At 51.5% G+C, this 6,018-nt stretch overlaps 1 long non-coding RNA gene across 1 annotated transcript; it reads right to left on the reverse strand.

Annotated features, from left to right (window-relative positions):
• Nucleotides 1-1,066: 1,066 nt before the first annotated feature.
• Nucleotides 1,067-4,539, reverse strand: LOC141042429 (uncharacterized). Its single transcript, XR_012205180.1, has 3 exons — nt 4,286-4,539; nt 2,930-3,003; nt 1,067-1,343 (listed from the first exon to the last, which is right to left on the reverse strand). It is a non-coding gene; the product is annotated as an uncharacterized lncRNA (long non-coding RNA).
• Nucleotides 4,540-6,018: the final 1,479 nt, after the last annotated feature.

Raw genomic sequence — 6,018 nt, forward strand, 5'->3', positions numbered from 1 at the left:
CACCAAAGTGCATACTTTATTCTCATACATGGATCCTATCTCAGATTTCATGGTCTCAAGCCATCTGTCGGAATCTGGGCTCATCATAGCTTCTTCATAGTTTGTAGGTTCGCCATGGCCTAGTAACATGACTTCCAGGACAGGAGTACCATACCACTCTGGTGTGGAACGTGCTCTATTTGACCTACGAGGTCCAGTAGTAACTTGATCTGAAGTTTCATGATCATCATCATTACACTACTGCACGATGCTGCTAACGCGACACTATGATTAGAGACCCTTTGACGAAACTGTGTGCGATGCATTAATCGTAAACGGGGATGTAAAAAACTGTCAAAAAATGCAAAACGTTTTCGATGGCGGAGACATCAAACACGGTTTAGATTTTAGTTACGTGTGCGATGCGGGGCATACGGTTGATCCAGAAGAACTGTTTGCGATGAGTCAGAACAACAAAAATGGGCTGCCATATCAATGTGTGTGCGATATACGGCATACAGTTTGCTCTCATGAACCGTGTGCTATTAGGGAATGCAACAGAAACGGTCAGCCAGATCAAGGTGTGTGTGATATACGGCATACGGTTCACTCGGATGAACTGTTTTCGGTTAGGCAAGAGAACAGAAACGGATCAACTTAACAAGATGTGTGTGATATGCGACAAACAGTTCACATAGACGAACTATTTGCGATGAGCCAAAAGAACACAAACGATTCATGTAAACTAGATGTGTGTGATACGCAGCAAACATCCCACTCGGATGAACTGTTTGCGATGAGAAATTATAACACATACGGTTACTATAGTTAGTTCGTGTGCAATTCTGTTCGTACAAAAAACTTTGAAAAATGCGAACTAGTTGCTTGCGGTGGCTAGGAGTATCACACACGATGCGTCTGCGAGTACTCGTGTGCGATGATTAGTAAGTTACACATACGTTTCCTTATGTTAACACGTGTGTGATAAATAACATGTGACGCCCTCGATTCAATCGTACACTAATCATACACGCAAATGTGTACGATCAAGATCAAGGACTCACGGGGAGATATCACAACACAACTCTAGACACAAATTAAAATAATACAAGCTATATATTACAAGCCAGGGGCCTCGAGGGCTCGAATACATAAGCTCGAATACACAAGAGTCAGCGGAAGCAACAATATCTGAGTACAGACATAAGTTAGACAAGTTTGCCTTAAGAAGGCTAGCACAAAAGCAACATTGACCGAAAAGGCAAGGCCTCCTGCCTGGGAGCCTCCTAACTACTCCTGGTCGTCGGCGGCCTCCACGTAGTAGTAAGCATCGGCGGTGGCATCTGGTTCCTGGGCTCCGACATCTGGTTGCATCAACCGGAAAGGAGAAGAAAGGGGGAAAAGGGGGAGCAAAGCAACCGTGAGTACTCATCCAAAGTACTCGCAAGCAAGGATCTACACTACATATGCAACATTATCAAAGGAAGGCTGTATATGTGGACTGGGCTGCAGAAATGCCAGAATAGAGGGGAGAACCTAGTCCTATCGAAGACTAGCATCTTCTGGAAACCACCATCTTGCAGCAACAGGAGGGAGTAGAGTAGCATAAGGTAAAGTAGTAGTAGTGTTATAAACCTCGGCCAGAGATCCTTTCTCGACTCCCTGCGAGAAAGCAATCCCAGAGCCATACTATCGATTTCTCATATCCATGTCTCATCTCAAGTATCCAGTTCTAGTTGTATCGATCGGGATACAACTCCAAGTGTCCGTTACCGTAGGACAGGCTATCGATAGATGTTTTCTTCCCTGCAGGGTTGCACCAACTTACCCACCATGCTCGATTAACTCCGGCCGGACACACTTTCCTGGGTCATGACCTGCCTCGGCCAAACAATACGCCGCAACCCGACCTAGGCTTAATAGAGAGGTCAGCACGCCGGACTAAACCTATGCCCCCAGTGGTCATGGGCCATTGCCCCGGGAACTCCTGCACGTTGCGTACGTGGCCGGTGAGCAGACCTAGCTACCTCCTTTAAAAAGGCAGGTGCTTACCAGTCCAACCCGGCGCGCGCCGCTCAGTCGCTGACGTCTATTCAGCTTCGGCTGATGCATACGACGCAGAACGCCCATACTATGCCCACGTGATGGTTAGTGCTATCAGGACAGAGGCCCCTCGGATCAAATATCCAAATCGTAGTGGATTAGGAGCATGCGGTAACAAGCAGAGACTCACGAAAGATGTGACCCCGTTGCCCCGTCTCGAGGACTTGCGACAAGGGCTAGGAATGCCCGGCCATGCCTAGTAATTATCTCGCGGGCACCCTCCAGGTCAAGCCGTCTCCATATCACTCGCGGGTACCCCTCAGGGTCGACCTGCCTTTCCAAGTGACAGTGGTAAAGTCCAAGTATCCGTGTGTCCAAACATCAAGGGGAAAACCCAAGGAATCACCCCCGGTGAATTCCACTCGATGTAATCATCAAGGTGAACGTAAGAGGAACCACCCCCGAGGTTCACACTTGAGGGGTTGCACGACAGAGTCGTATCGGAAGTGGTTAAGGCGGAATCACCCTCGATGACCACGACCGAATAGCTACACTACAGGGTTAACATCAGAAGTGCTGTAGAGGTCTCACCCTCGGCACTTGATAGTAACCCAGTAGTGTCGAGCAACTAAGGGAAAGTGATGTGCGGTGCCGGGGCCTGGTCTTCGATCCCGTTGATCGGGTCTTCGATGATGAAGCAGGGGCAACAAGGACAAGGTGGGGGTCACTGATGGATCACTAACGAAGCTATACTAAGCAGTTTAGGATAAGCAGGTAGGTAACAATAAGCAAGTTACAAAAGCAGGCTATCCATCAGAATAGGAGCAAACAATAACTGTAGCAAAATCTAATGCAAGCATGAGAGAATGGAATGGGCGATATCGGGATGATCAAAGGGGGGGCTTGCCTGGTTGCTCAGACGAGAAGGAGGGTCGTCGGTGACGTAGTCGATCACGGCGGCATCGGCAGCCGTCACGGGGTCTACCGAAGAGAAGAGGGGGGAGAAACAGTAAATACATAGCAAGCAAGTGCATAACAGGACAACAGACAGAGCTAGACGTGTTCTAACGCGGTGCTACATGTTACCGGTGAAGGGGAATAACATCCGGGAATGCTTTCCCGAAGTTTAGCATTTTCGGACAGGCGAAACGGAGGGGAAAGGTTTGATGTTTACTATGCTAGGCACGTGTGGCGGACGAACAGACCGCGTATCCGGATTCATCTCGTCGTTCTGAGCAACTTTCATGTATAAAACTCTTTTATCCGAGTTATGGATTATTTTCTACGAATTTCTAAAGTTCTAGCAATATTCTAGAATTACTGGAATTTTTTTAATCCGAAAGTATTAAATACAGAAACTGCCATGGGTACACAGAAGTGTACCCAGCAGTGTTGTATGTGCATGGCAGGTGGGACCTGTTGACTGCGGAGTCAGCAGTCAACAGTCCTAGTTGACTGGTCAAGGTGGGCCGGGGGGGCCAGCTGTCACACACTATTAGTTTAACAGCTTTTAGATTAAACAAAAATAGTTTAATTAGGGCGCGGGCCTAGTCTGTCAGTGACTTAATTAGCAGGTGGGTTTATTAGTGTCTAACCTAAACGCTACAGTGTCGGCCCCACTTGTCAGTGGCCATTAGGGTTGTGGTTAGGGGCTAATGGCTGGGCCCCATCGGTCATCTGCGCACCCGCGTTTAAAACGCGGTGGCGCACCGGCGGCAGCCACAGGAGCGGCGGCGAGGCCCGGGAATCACCGTCCGGCGGCCAAAATGCCCGCGGATGGACGCGTTCGAAAGCACGCCCCGAGCTGCACCCAGCGATGCTAAGCGCGCGAGCAGAAAACGCTCCGGAACAGCGATGACGTTGACAAGGATGAAGGTCGGAGCTCGGGCGAGCATGGTTTCGACGAAGCGAAGCACGACAGGGGCTGCCGTTGGGTGCGTTGGCAAGTTGTTGTCGCTGCGCATCGGACGATGGTGGCGGTAGGTGTGGGGGCGGCCGGCAGCTGCACCAGTGTCGAGGACAGCGGCGGCGGGAGCTCGAACACCGACAAGAAAAGAGATGCGCGAGGCGGGCGGCTCATCTAACAGCATCGGTGGGACCTACAGGTCGCCGCGGCCGCATGGGCGCAACACGTTCGAGCGGATGTGGTTGGGAGCGTGGAGCTCGTCGGCTACGGCGACGGCCGGCGCTCAGTGCTCGCGGGGATAGCCGCTAGGGGAGGCAAAAGAGCACGGGGAGTGAGGGGAAATGGAGGGAGGCTCACTGTGAGGCGTCGGAGAAGTTCAGCGAGCTCGGGGGGCACCGGAGCTGTCGAATCCGTCGATGGCGTTCGACAGCTGTGGCGGAGGAGTTGAGCTCGATCCCGGCGTCTTGGGGCTTCCCACGTTGCGTAGCTCGGTGGGGAGGACGGGGTCGATGGTGCGGAGCCTGGGGACACGATGCCAGGGCAATGGGAGCCCTGTGGCCGCGGTGGTGCAGCGGCGACGGCTACGGACTGATTGAACAGAAGGGAAGGGGGGATCGACTGTGGGATGGAGGCGTTGGGCCGGCTGGTGGGCTGAGGCCCATGGAGGCAGGGGGCCTCTCTCTCATTTCCCCTTTTCCTTTTTTTCACAAAAAATGCTTTGCACTAATTGAACAGCCAAAAAGGATTCTGTAAAATGTGGGACTAGGCCACATAAATACATTACAATATCTGCCACTGCCACAAAATGGTCGGGAGGAGCTCGAATTGATTTGGATTTTTCACAAGTGGAAAAGCATTTAAAAATGCAGATTTGGAACCACTTGAATTTCCAGGGGAAATCAAATACTCAAATGATGTTGAATTATTCACGACATTTAACTAGTGAATATTTGCAACCCAGCGAACATTTTTGTTTTCTGTTTGGAGAAATAATTTATTTGACTTGTTCTGGAAGTTGGATTTGATTCGTGTTTGAACCAAAGTAACATTAGCAATAGTAATTGCGATGACTCGACATCATTAGTATGGGATTACTGTAGCTTGATTATTCGGGCGTTACATAACACGTGGCACCGCATACGGTATTCGGGTTGTGTGTGTGCTCCACTTAGTCTTCCCGTGCTCCAGCGAATGCTTCCCGCGCTCCACATGGGTGAATTGTAAAATCCACGCCTCTTCCCTCATCGGTTTCCCGCCACCAGCTAATGGCTTGCTGCATATAACCCAGGCGGCAACGCACCGTCGCGACACTCTGCTCAGATCTAGTGCTCACCCATCTACCATTAGTTATTCCAAGCATGCCAGGCAACGACCAAAGCTTCAACGTCGACCCCTACCTGCATTACATCTTCGGCGAGGAGAACGAGCCGGAGCAGGTCGGGGAGCAAGAGCTTCATCGGCCGGCGCAGGCACCATGGCCCATCGGCAGCGATATCGACGTGTCAGTCCTTGGGCGCACAATTGACATATTGCAGAGGAGGTGTGATGAGTAGTTTGCCATCCACCATGCAAAAGATCCAGAGCTGCTCGGCGGCATGATCGACGACCCACCCGAAGAGCCGCCGTCACCAGTGCTCATCGAGAGCCTGATGTCCCACAAGAAATGGGCAGAGGACCTCTGCGATTCAGTCAAGACACAGGCAGCCTGCGGCTTCATCATTACCCGCGGCGGCCGTGTCAACCTCGATCCCGATGATGTGGTGGCCAGGCTCTCGAGCGCATCCTTGGCGGAGTTGACGTCCCCGACGAAGTAGAACATCACCAACGTGATATCTTGAGGATGCAGGTGGTGGGCGGAATTTGCTACCAGGCCAGAGATATGGAAATGGAGCCGTTCCGCAGAGATATCATGCGCGCGATTGCACACTGTCAACCTCTTCTAGAAGAGGCCCAGCAGCCCCAATAGCCTCCCAGTGCTAGCAGCTCCGTAGGCGGAGGCGGGTCGGGACACTTGGACTGAACGGCCGCAAGGGTGCTATGCTGATCATGGAGTCCGAGAAGACCGTCGTCGGAAGGCTGCCAGCTCATCC

Source organism: Aegilops tauschii, chromosome 1 (genome assembly GCF_002575655.3).
Source record: "Aegilops tauschii subsp. strangulata cultivar AL8/78 chromosome 1, Aet v6.0, whole genome shotgun sequence".
Taxonomy (NCBI): Eukaryota; Viridiplantae; Streptophyta; class Magnoliopsida; order Poales; family Poaceae; genus Aegilops; species Aegilops tauschii.